Consider the following 13,047-nt stretch of genomic DNA (forward strand, 5'->3'; position numbering starts at 1 on the left):
CCAAAAACATTTCAAGCTCATGTTGGCTTGTGCCCGAGTCATGCCTGCTCACTGGAGGGCTCGGTGATGAGTTGAAGGTGTCAGATTCCAGCTAGTTTACAGCATCTGAACAAATAAATCTTTCCTTTCTTCCCCTCCAGTATCTAAGTGTGTGGCCTTTGCTACTTTAGTGTCTCTTTTAAGCAGCTTAAAAGTTTTTCTAAGTGAAATATGCTTCTGTGCTGCAGTTGAGAGATAAATATAGCTGATGAGTTGAAAGAAGGCCATAGTATGTGTTATGTTGCCTTACCCAGTATTTTTTTCTTTTTGTGGTGATCCTGTGCTAACTCAAAATGGAAAATCTCCTGAAAGATGTTATTTTTCCTGTTTAAAGAAATTACAGGCCAAAATACCATTCACTGCCTTAAGCTGCATCCAGTAAAGGATTAACCCCCCACCCCTCTTCTCCAGCCCAGCGCTGTGTGTTTGGAAAGCGGGCGCGTTTGCAGCTGAGCCAGCTCTAATAATAATAATTCATGTTGAGAAGCACAGAGCAGCCTGTGATTAGCAAAATAATTTTTGCAGAGTATATAAATTGAGAGGTGGGGTTTTGACAAGGTGAGAGGAGTGCACACTGCAGCTTCCTGGGGCGGCAGTGGACTCCTGTCTTCCTGTTGACATTCTCCCTGTAAAGTTGGGTGCAGGAACTGTGCAGAGCAAAACATGTTTGTAAAATGATGATTGCTTTTGAGTTTTTCCAGTAAATTCTGGTGGTGAAAGAGCAGCCAGAAAACTTGTAAATAAGAGTTTTACACTGTGCTCAGCTCCCTGGGGTAATTTTTTTTTTTAAAGTTTGGATGCTATTGTTGGATATGATTTCTTAGCTTGCCAGGAGGTCAAACTTTGACTATCTGTTGGCTCTGGAACCTAAAAAATAGCCTAGGAGCCCTTCCAGAACTTCTCCTTCATGGGTTCTGGTTCAGATCCAGCTCAGTGGGATGGAGAAGGATATCTCTATTACAGGACTCTGCTCTGACATGTATAAAGGCAAGTTTTAGGCTCATAGCTGGTGACTCGTTGCCTTAAAATCTAATCTGTCCTGCTGCCTAACAACGAGCAGAGCATTTTACACATGCTTTCCCCTCCGTGCTTGGTCAGCAAGGGCAGAGTTTCCCCTGGGCAGCCGCTGTGCCGGAGCTGCCGGCACAGAGCAGGTTGGGAGGTGGCACAGGGTACACACAGTTTCCATTGGCCATCACTGGTGCAAGGCTTTGGGGTAGAGCTCACCCCAAAGGCAGGCTCAGGATCAGGGGCTGTTGGAACTGATCTAGCCCAAAAAGCCAACAGAACCTGGGAGATGCTTCCTAAGGATGGTGGCAAGACAGGCGTCCCCAGACAACCAATCTGTGGATGCACCTCTGCCTGGGTGCTGCCCAGCCTATGTACCCTTCCTTTTTGTAACATAATTTATCTTCAAATAAATATTGTATCTAATAGAAACAAGTCTCTAAAAAAACAGGTTCAGGCTAAAATGAATAGGGGGTATTCCTATATCAGTCTAACAGAAGCCAGATCAATCTCTTCCAGACTGCCTTAAGTGTTTGCAGTGGACTTGTACAAATAGGGCTTGAATCTTCCCCCTTGATGGTTGCTACTGTAATAGACAAATAATTTTTAAAAAGTGCCTTAGTTAGATTGGTTTTACTTGAGGCAAGCAGGTGGAGTGCATCCTTTGATCCTTCCCATCCTTTGTTTGTTGTGATTTTGTGTTTTTCTTTCCTGTATCTCTTTTGTTGACAATAATCAGAAGGGCGTGTGTGTCCATGCATGTATGTGCATGTATGAATACACATGGCACACATTCACACACTTACCTTAAGCTTTTTCTGTATTATAAAGTACGTAGCTGCTTTTTTCCCCTGTCAGAGACAGCTGGTATTGCCTGCATCCAGCTAAACAAGCCACTGAGTTAATACAACCATGTAAAGTTCAGGAAACCCGGTGAATGTTTTTCTAATAAGAGGATATTCTGGTCCTCTTGATAATCAGCCCCCCATTGTAAAGTCATTTTGAGTCAGAGGTTTAAATCTTTGTTCCAGTGGAAAAGATTTTTGTGGGCAGCACAAACAGGCATTACAGTCTGGGTATTTTTTTAAGCATAGTTGCTTAAAATAGCACAGGTTCCGAATCCAAGGGAAGAGTAAAGTTGAAACAATAGAAATCATGGTCTGGTGGCACAAACCTTTTGCCCCACCCCAGCCCCTGTTAGAAATTTGGCAGAGGCAGTAGGCTGGGTTTCCTTGCTGTGACACTGAATCACATGCTGGTGATTGCTCTGGGCAGTTGGGTTTCTGTCTCTGCTGGTGGTCACCCTGCTTTTGTTTTGAGGATGTCATAATACAGCTTTTGAAGTCAAAATTATGCCCGTTATATGCAGATTTATTCTCCTGCTTCCTTCTTGTATTTGCAGGCAAAAGGCTTTTCTGGGAAATGTGCATTTTGGATACATGTTGTCCCCATGATTTTGGGTTTTGATCCTTTTTCCATTCCCTTCTTTCATACTGTGAGTAGGACATCCCCAAATGGGCCCAGTTCCTCCCACCAGTCCTGCACAACTTATTCATTACCTTTGTTTTCAGTGGCTGGGGTTGCCACGGCAGCAGCAGCCCTTGGGATAATGATTTTGTCATGGCAGAGCAGCGGAGTCCACACCTCAGGGAAGGTGTGACTTGTGTATTGATGAGGTGGCAGATGGCTCAGAGGAGACGGTGGCCAGGTCAAGGTGAACTGGGAAATCTATCCAGATTTTCCTGTGCTGTAGAGGATGCTCCTGGGTGCATGGTGGGTTTTGCCAGCAGCATTGCAACGATGGAGCTCAAAGCTCTTAAATCTTCTTTTGCTCTTCATTTCTGAGCAGTCTGGTACTGAAAGGTGGCCATGCATCATTTTCTGCTTCCCCTTCTGATCCAGATGCTGATGCTGGTGCTGGTGTAGCAGCTGGGTACACTCAGATGTGGCATCACCCTCGCACCTGCTGTGCTGCAGGTGATGGATGTGCTGCCTCCAGAGCAGCTTCTTCCTTATCCTTGCAGGTCCTTGGTGAGACCTTCTCCTGGCAGGTGAGGTGGGCTCTCCTCTTATCTGCCCTCAGCTATCTCGGTGCATACCTCTGCTGTAAGCACTTCACCTGAGCAAACAAGAGCAGCACTTTGATTGCTGCTTTATTGCCCAGGAATGGCAGCCATGGTGCAAAGAGCTTTTACACTGAGCAGGGGCTCAAATTGCCAGTCCTTGGTCCCAGGTACTTCCTTCGTTCTCCTGACTCTGATACGGAAGGATCTTTCCAAAATTAAAAAGTGACAGCAATCTTACTCTTTTCCCTAAAGCAGTCCCTGAGGATGGAGGAACGGCAGGGTTAGCATCTGGAGCTGACGCATTTATTATTGATGATGTCTTTAAATGATTAAACTAATTTTCCTTGCATTATTTAGGGAAATTATGATATTCATCATTAATGGAAAGATGTCTGGGGAAATGTGTGATTCACAGCTGTAAATACCTTCTCTCCTCATTTTGTCACTTGCTGCCTGTCTTCTCCCAGCTCTTGTTTGTCATTTTGGAGTCAGTGTTCGTCCTGTCAGTACCTCCTGCTGCCTTCCCCCTAGATGTAGGTGACTCGTGGTTGCATAAGGGTGAGGTGACTTTTGTTCTAGACAGGTGATTTAATTTTCAGTGTCACCAGGGCTTACATAAGGGATGTAATAATCTGGATAAGGAAATAAGGTTTAGAAACTCTTAAGTACATTTAAGAGCTCTTTCTAGCAAATGTTATTCATAGTTGTGTTCTTTATATTACTGTCAAGGATAATGGGAAGCATGAACAACCCTGGCATTAGTTATGCTTATCTCCCCATGATATGGTGCAGTATTATAGCTGGGGTTTATTGCAAAATGAGGCATTGTTAACAGATAATGTGACTGTGTCAGGGTAGATTTCCCTCTGCAGAATATGGGAGTCCCTTTGCACCAATTAGTTTTACTGAATCCTTTGCACACAGCAGAAATACTTTTTACAGGGTGTGATTTTAAACGTGAAAGTTTAGTTTTTAGCTTACTTGCTGTCCCACAGGACATCAACATCCATCGGTGAAGCTTGGGTCGACCTCCATATAGTAAACTCAGTTGTCTTCAGTCATTAATCTAAAAGCTATTTTTAAAAGAAGAGGGTATTTAGATGGAATCTCAATTGTTGATATTCAGTCTTTTGGCTGAAACTGTATGTCTGTCTCATGCAGAGTGGTACTGAGAGGTGAAGCGGATAAGAAGAATGTGAGGTTGCCTCCAGGCTAGGTTGGGAGGTGAGAACCTCACCTTTGAAGGGGTTTGTGGAAAGGTTGAAAACTACACTAGGAGTCAGTGCCTTCCTCTAGAGCATGCAGAACAGAAATAGCCTTAAGCAAAAAAAAAATCTAGGTAAGAGGTTCCACCTCTTCATTCTTCTTCCTGCCTTTACTAATCTTTATTTCTGGTTTTCAGACTTAAAATCATTCCTGTAGGAGCCTGGGAAAGGGTTCATGCTTTTGTAACTTTTCCCCATACAGCTCTGTAAGGGAAAACAATTTCTTTGCTACTTTTTCACCCTGTTTCATTGATGTGAGAGGCAAGAAGAGGTAAGAGGTGCTTCTCACCTGACATCTCAAGCTTGAGTGCCCTTACAGTGTCTTTCTGGTCTGAGTGGGGTAGCACAAGCGGGGACCTCACAGGTGTGTGGCAGCCTGGGAATGTAGTGATTTTGGAGTGGACCTGGATGAAGGCTTCTCAGATTTTTCTGTGCTTTATATTTTGTAGTCCTCATCCTTTGAGCAGGCTGCTGAACCCCAAAGCACTTGGTTATGCAGGGCACTGTGGTGGTGCTGGGGGAAAGGAGGCCCCACTCCCTGGCTTTCCCTGCCAATCAGTTCAAGTCCAAGAACATAAGGATTTATTATTTTCTTATTCCACCTAATCTCTCTACAGAGGCTCTGTTTAATATCTTACCCTTGTTTGAAATGTGGAATTCATCTGCTGCTATTATTATCCCAACACAAAGGGGCCACGAAACTCTTTTGGTTCAGCCCAGCCCAGATCACTTTGTGCTGGGGATCCTGGCTGTGGGATGGGGCTGCCCTGGCTACATCCTCTGCAAAATAATGTTTTTCCCCTTGTTCTGCAGCTACAGATCCTTTTCCTCTAAAAATTGTGAGTAGGGTGGGAGGGTGCACAGGATGCTTTTGGGGGCCTTGTTCTCTGAGGAATCTTTCATCACCAGTGAGTGATGCAGAAAGTGCAGAGGAGACACAGGATGGTTTTCCTAGCTTGAAACCTCTCATGTAGCCCCACTGTCTTGCTTCTGGATTCCTTCCCAGCAAACTCTAACCCGTCCCAGGAGTTAAACTGGGTCCTTTCCAGATGCTTCTTGTAATCTTCTTGTCGCCTTCTTGTGACTGGCAAATGACTGCCACCTCTCCAAAATTGCAGCCCCACCCCTCCCGGGAAGCACTTGGCAGCCAGCTGTCCCCTGTGCCATGGATAATATCACATTTATCCTGTCCTGGGCTGTGCCTGTGCTCACAGCTGGTCACGGGGCTGTGCTGGCTTTGCCAGTGCTGAGCCTCGTCACAGGCACATGCTCCCGGGGTGCAGCATAGGCTCCCTCCAGCCCCTGCTTTGGTGGGAAAGGCAGGGAAAAATCCCCTGAATTCTTCACTGCTGACTGCGAAGGGCAATTATTTAATAGGATTTTGCGCAGAGGGAGCCCAAAAAGGTTAGGCTGTTCGGAATCTGAGCCATGAGGCTGCACCGGATGAGTCATGGTGAGAGGAATAAAAATCTCTGAGTTATAATCCCTAATACTACAGAGCAGATTTGCTCTGGGGTGTTTTTGTGTTCCTATGTGCTGACTAATGTGCAGAGAAACAGTGAGAGTGCTTTCTCTGCTCTTTCACCCATGAAGAATGCAGTCCTGTGTCCCCCTCCTCACTTCCATGACTTACCCAAGCCTGGAATCTCGCCGCTTCCCAGACAGCTGAGCACCACTCACCCTCCTCAAAACCCCCCAAATTCCAGTAGCAGCAGGGTGGGCTCTGGAACTTTCCCAGCTGAGGGGACGTGCCAGGGCAGGACCGTGTGCCAGCAGCTGTTTGTGCCCCTGTGGCTCTGCACCACTGGCAGCGGGGGGACAACCTTGAAATGCCCCATCTTGCAGTGGGCACCTGCTCTTTGAGAATCTCAAAGGGATTTATGAAGGGGGTTCAGCAGGGTGGCAGCCACCCAGCACCTACAGCTCGGTGATAAAAATACGCCGAAGTGAGCTAGCTGCCATTTCCCTGGAGATATTCCTACAGTTTACCTGAGCCTAAGACCCCAAGAAGTTTGAAATCTATGTATTTTTAGAGGACATGTCAGTTTTGCCATTTTATTCTGTCAACCTGCTCTCATTGTAATTTCAGATTCAGATGGCACCATGATTCCTCCTATCTTAGATTCATTTTGATTAGATCTCCTCAGAAGGCATGTATAAAATCAATATTCATTTAATAAAATATACCTGCCCCTAGCCCTTTTCATGCACTATATTGGGGCCAGGGATAGAGTATTAAACTGAGTCCCTGGGACTGGTCTTGTCAGCAGTGGCAGCAGCATTAAGAGGCATCAGATATCCCCAAAAATGTGGTTGAGAGGCTGCAGGAGGTCAGGTTGTGGGTGACAGAGTGGGTCCCCCAGAAGGGGCAGCTTCGTCCTTGGGAGCCAAGTTTTGTCTGTCTTGTTACTCTAACTGATTAGATTCATTTCTTGGATGTGATAACTGACTGACATTTTTTATGTTACTTTACCAATATGAACTGCTGGTTTAGACTCTGTAAGATTAAAAAAATACTTTTTAGTATTTTTTTTGATTAAAGAGTGTAGAATTGAAAACTGAATGAACACCTGTACTTGCTCACACACAGAAAAGTGGTGCACAGAAAAATGTTACAGAGATTGTAATTTCAGTGAGCAAAGTTATTTGTTAGAATATGAGGCTGTTCTTTTTCCTTACAATGTCCTTAATTAATTTTTCATTATGACAGGTATTGGTGATAATGTAAATGCTCCTCCCCAGAGAGGAGCTGGTGGCATCCTCATCCAGGAGTGGCAGCTCAGAGTTCCTAGTGCTGGATCTGAGTTCCACTTCCCTTGGGTTTTGTACACCTTAAACTGCTCAGACGAAGTGACAATCTGCACTGTGAAGTTCCTACATTGTTTTGTTTGGGTTTTATTCCTCCTCTGTAAGGTTACTTTTTGCTTCCCTGATGGTATTTGCAGCCTCTCTGCAGGAAAAGAGGAGGCAGCATTTAGGAGGGCAGTGCGCAGTTGGGCAATGCAGGTATCACTTATGAGAGGTTATGTTATCCACTCTCCTGTTGCTGAGTACAGCCCTTCTGCTGTGCAGCCCAAAGCAGGAAAAAATAAAATTTCTTCAGCAGAAAAAACCCCTTTTTTCTGTTTTTTCTTTCCCACTGCCTTCTTAGTACTCTTTCCAAATCAGTTGCATTTCCTCAGCAGAACTACAGAGGTTGTGGCTGTGGGTGTATTCTGAACTTTATTTTAATTTATTTTTCAGCATTTCACAGGCTCGTGGGACATCTTAAGTATGGATCAAGCCAAGGCAAATGTGAGATGCGTTGATTGCTTATCTTGGTTGCTTGTAGAAAGGGCCTGGTATGCCTTTGGGTGTGAGGATAGGGAATTTGCAAGTCTCTGGATATGGATTATTTTTTTTCTTCTGTTGTGCTTATGAGATTTAAGGGGGAAAGGAAGTCTTTGTATATTAAAGTGAAATTTTAATTTTTTAAGTACGACAGCATTTCTGTATGTGCAAAGTCTTCGCTGACTTGATATTTAATTCTTTATCTTTTTTAGCCACATTACCTGTAGCGATGCAGATGCTGGAGTAAGTGCTCTTACACTGCTGTGCTGACCTGGAAAGCAGACAGACATTTTCCAAATCAAATCCAGCACTTTAACATAGGATCACGCCCCCAGCCTGCCTGGTTGCTGCCTTGGGTTACAGCCTCAGCCAGCCTTGCCTGCTGTGACCTGCGATGCTGTGATGGTAGCAACCCCTGCCTTATGAGCAGGCAGGGAAGGTGATATGTTTTAAATAAATATCCATCCAGCTGAGCCTGGTCAGGGGTCTGAAATGAGAAGTGGATTTCCTTTGCAAACATCCCCATCCTTTATACAAAATCTAAATGAAATGGGGTTACTAATTAAATTCATGCACTCTTGGCATGTAGAAGAGTGTGTTAAAGCAGGTGACACAATCCCACCAGCTTTACTGGAGGGGGGGACATGTCACTGCTGCCAGGCTTTGATAGAATGAGGGCAAACCTCTATAAGATGCTGATGTTTCTGCTTTGCCTTATATTTGCATATTTCCCTGTGCTTTCACAGGCCTGCTTGCTTGCAAATGGTTATCCAAACATTAAGTAATCCTCATCACTTTGGAGCTGTTATTGGTTGTAGTTTTTTTTCTTGAAGGGTGGGAGGGCCTTGTGTTAGATGTTGAAGGTGGAGCTTCTCCAAGAGATTGGACCACCTCCACCTGGGACAGCCCAGCAATGCACAGCAAGACCTGTCTAAACTCAGACTCATTATGTTCTAGAGTACACTTAAGTGCTACCGGAATCTGGATTAAAAGCAGAACTCCTGGTTATTCCTGACCAGCTGCAGCCGGAGCATTTTAGGGGATATATCCTGTGGTTTATTATGCTGGGGTGGCTTGAGGTTTGTCTCCAGCTGGTTGTCCCTGATCTTCCTGCAGGCTGGAGCACTTGTGCTCAGGTTTTCCCCTAAGTCCTCAGTGCCAATGAGATGTATTTCAGCTTAGGGAGAGGCAGTGCAGCAGCCGTGCCTGTGTACAGACAGGCTTTCCCGTTCACTTGGCTGAGAATATGAAGGCAAAACCGGGGTCCCAGATTCTCTGTGGAGCGTATGGGACCCCTCAGCAGATGTGCATGGAGAGACCTCTGCTGGGGTCTGGGGTGTGCCCTGACTGATATAAACCCTCTGGTCTCATGAACACCCTTGCAGCTCCTGAATCCAGCCTTACATTAGAAGGCAGTGGAATACAAGAAATGAATCCATTTGTGTATCCTGGTAGTTGTATCAGAGCCACTGGGGATGTCCAGGAGGAAATGGAGTCACATGTTGGCAAGGCAGCAGCCGCATTTACTGGCTTAGCTGAGATCTGGTCATTGAAAATCTGCAGCTGAAAGGCTGGACTATGAATCTTGGACTTGAAAGTAATTTTTATCTAAACACAGGGATCTGAAAGCTGGAAACCTATCAAAGATGCAGGCAAAGTATCTTGAGTACCTTTGAAAACAAATGGCTTAGAAGAAGTCTGAGCAGTAGTCTCCAAAGACAGCCCAAACAAATGCTGGAATTATTTAGGGAAAAAGAAACTAGAGTGTCTGATGTAGCAAAGGGACTTCAGGGTAGTGGGATGGAGATGCACTGGGAGGTGGTAGGGATAACATCTCTCTATATACATTGAGAAGATAGTGGATTTATCGCAGCATGCATCTGAAGGGTTTTCAGTAGTGGACAAGGGTGATGGAGCCTTGCTTGTGCTGACCAAAATAACAAAAATCATTGGAAAGCTCTGGGAGTTCTTGTCCTTGGAGGAGTGGAGTTGTAATGCTGCATGGATCAAGGAGGTCTCTTCCTTAGCCTCATGAGCAGCCAAGGCATATAATCTCATTAACAAATTTATCAAGCTGCATTTAAGACTGATTGGACTGCCTGCCCTGTGACTGCTGAAAGGCATCCAGAGCTTGGCATGGCAAGGGACCTTTGTGCTGCAGCCTGAAGTCATTCATAGCCAGCTGATGCTCATTTGTTCTTGTGTCAGTGTTGTCCTTTAGCTTAAATCCCTGTTTCCATGATGCAGACGGCATACGTCATACCTTTGCATACCCACTGAGCTGTGCAGGTCTGACACCGGCAGCTCACTCTGTTCTCTCAGATGAGAGGTGTTTGTCATTCCCCTCCTGCTTCTGACAGCTGGATCCTCTACCAGGCTCTATTCAAACATGCCCTTTTTGGACATGAGCTCCCAGGTGGGACAGAGCACCTCGGAGCCAAGGTCTCCTGCTACTGCTGGTGCATCCTGACATCTTTAGGTCTGCCAGAAATACTTTGTCCTCCAGCTGCCAGCAGAGCCTCATTGCCCCTGAAACCCTGCTGTGCTACATCCCCAGTTCACCTGCACTCACCTGCAGAGAGAGGTGAAATTTTTAGTGAGACGAGCCTTAGCTAAAATCAACCTTCACCCAGCTCTGGTACTAAGCCCCAAGCTTGGTGGCTGTGGGAAAAGGCAGTACTTAGAAGGACCAACAATGAAAATGGTTTATTTTTCATGATTGTGTCTGCTTTAGCAGGATTGTTTGGCAATGTCATACAATCCTAGAATGGTTTGGGTTGGAACAGACCTTTAAAGGTCATCTAGTCCAACTGCCCTGCCGTGGGCAGGGATGTCTTCAACTCAGTTAAGTTGCTGAAAGCCCCATCCAGCCTGGCCTGGAATGTTTCCAGGGATGGGGTATCCACAACTTTTCTGGGCAACCTTTTCCAGTGCTTCAACACTTTTTGGGGAACCTGTTCCAGTGTTAAGCACCTTCCTTCTAAAATATGCCCTTCCTTATATCTAATCTTTATCAACCCTCTTTTAGGTTAAAACCATTGCCCTTTGTCCTATCACGACAGGCCCTGCTTAAAAGTTTGCCCCCAAAAGGAACTATATAGGGTATAAAAACCCAATATATGTTATAAAAAGTACATGTAATATAATGGCGTATTTATTTTGGGTTATTTTTTCAGTGATGACTTAGAAGATACAGTTGTAATTCTGTGATGGTTTTGTTCATAATAGACCTTCTGCTGCTAAGGTGAAATTTTTACTTCAAATTTTCTGCAGATTTTGAGTGCTTCAGTTCTTTGTTTAAACTATTTACATCTTCTTAAATGGGGGTCACTGGGGCTGGAGTGAAACACCAAAGCTTTTAGGCAGCGTCATGTTTCACTTGGCTTTCAAGGGGTGCTCCTTAGCACTGTGGGTTCATTTCAGCTCCAGCTATTCATGCACTGAAGTCAGTGCAAGATCCTGCTGTGGAGGGTCAGAGAAGCTGTTTGCAGTGGTGCAGTTTGCAGTAGGCATTACTCTGCCATAGATAAGGGATTTATCTGTCCAGTTGTCCTTGTGGTGACTGTAGTTTGAGGCCCATCACACTGGCTGGGCCTTAGGATTGAACTGTCAGTGCAGAACAAATGCTGACAGGGGCCATTGCTTTTTTCATGCTTTGTTTCATGTGTGTGGAAGGAAAGGGAAAAAAAGAGGGAAAAGCTAGCAAAAAAAAAAAAGGAGGATTTCTGCTGCAGCTGTTTGAAACAGCGAATGAACCATGATGTGATGTTGTAGGTGTTTGTTTTATTTTTCCCCTCATTTCCTTATCCAGGTTTTGTTATTTCTCAGTCTTGGAGGTGGGAAGGATCGTTCTCAAGACCTGGTGCCTTGCCCTGAATCCAGGCATCCCCCATTAGCTAGAGTGGTGGGGCAAAACCACAAGAACAGAGATATCTGAGATAAAAAAATATGTCTGTATATCTGCCTGGAAGTAAGTGGTTGGTTTAAGCAATGACCTTGTGGTACAGTGTACCTCTGGAGGTTGTAGCAGGTGATCTCCCAGTGATGCAACCCCCACAGTAGATGTTGTCATCCCTGTCAGCTGCTTGCTCTGCATCCTGGAAGCTGCCATGCTTGCCTTGGGTGACAGAAGGAGAGCCATGTCAGCTTCTTGGCTGCTACCGGTCAAAGCTGAGGAATTAGTTTAAACTGTCGATTTAATTAAGCTGGAGAATGCAGCAAATAGTTTGTGCATGCCAGTAATGGGTGCCAGCAGGAGTGTCCTCTCACTCCTGCCAACTGCACGGGTCTGCTCTCCAGAACATCTGAGAACTGGATGCTGACTAAGAGTGATGGTTGGGTTGGATCCCGTCTGGTGATTTTTGTGTCACCATGTTTAAAAAAACATCCCTTTCACTGAGAGGCTCATCACATGGTCTTTGGAGGGTTCACATTCTTCAGAGTTATTCTTGGTGCCTTTAGATACACAGAGCTGTGATCTTTAGGTATTACGCCTGATGTGCCCCAGGCCATCCTAATGAAAAGGACTACATTAGTGCAAAGGAACCACTTAAAATAATATACAATAAACTATCACAGGCCTCTGGGCTTTGTGCTTGAAGGCTTGGATTTAGAAGGCAATTCACAGAGGTCTCTTTCTTAGGGCACGAGGAGAAGGAGAGTGGCAGGAAGTGGTGACGTTAACGCAGTTGAGGATCATAGATTCTCTCATCCCCCAGTATCCCACAAGTGGGGCTGTTTGTTCCACTTCATTACACTGTGTTAGGGTTGGAAGGGAACAGACTCCTTTCATCCTTCCCAGTGCCCCGTGTGGTCTTCAATGATTTTATGCTGTTGTGAATGTTCATGAGAAGACAGGAAGATTGGATGCCCTCATATCAGCTTGGGTGCATTGACTGCACATCTCTACTGATGGAGCTGTTTCAGTTCAAGGAAAACCAGCAATTTCCGTTGGTTTCAGGTCCTTACTGGTGGTGTTTCTGGTACATGAACTGCATGGGGAAGCATGTGGCAGCTGTGCGTGTTTCCAACTGTAGCTGAGAGTGGTTAGAGCTCCTCAAATGAAGTTAAAGTGTGCTCAGAGTTGATGCAGACACTTAGCATTTGCTTGCCATAAGCTGTTTGCATCCAACTTGAGTACCCAGGTGGATTGAGGTTGGCATGTGAGGACATGTAGCCTTGAGAGGGTGAGTTCTTACACAGTTTTGCCCTGTGTCGGTGAGAATAACAGTTGCCAGTTAAATGGGCTTTGTCAACTCAAGGCCATAACTTTGGTGTCGCTCTGAAAAGAGCAGGCTGGCTTTGGCATGTTTGGATATCAACATGATGCATTTCCTGGT

This window comes from Corvus moneduloides, chromosome 1, assembly GCF_009650955.1.
Source record: "Corvus moneduloides isolate bCorMon1 chromosome 1, bCorMon1.pri, whole genome shotgun sequence".
Lineage (NCBI taxonomy): Eukaryota > Metazoa > Chordata > Aves > Passeriformes > Corvidae > Corvus > Corvus moneduloides.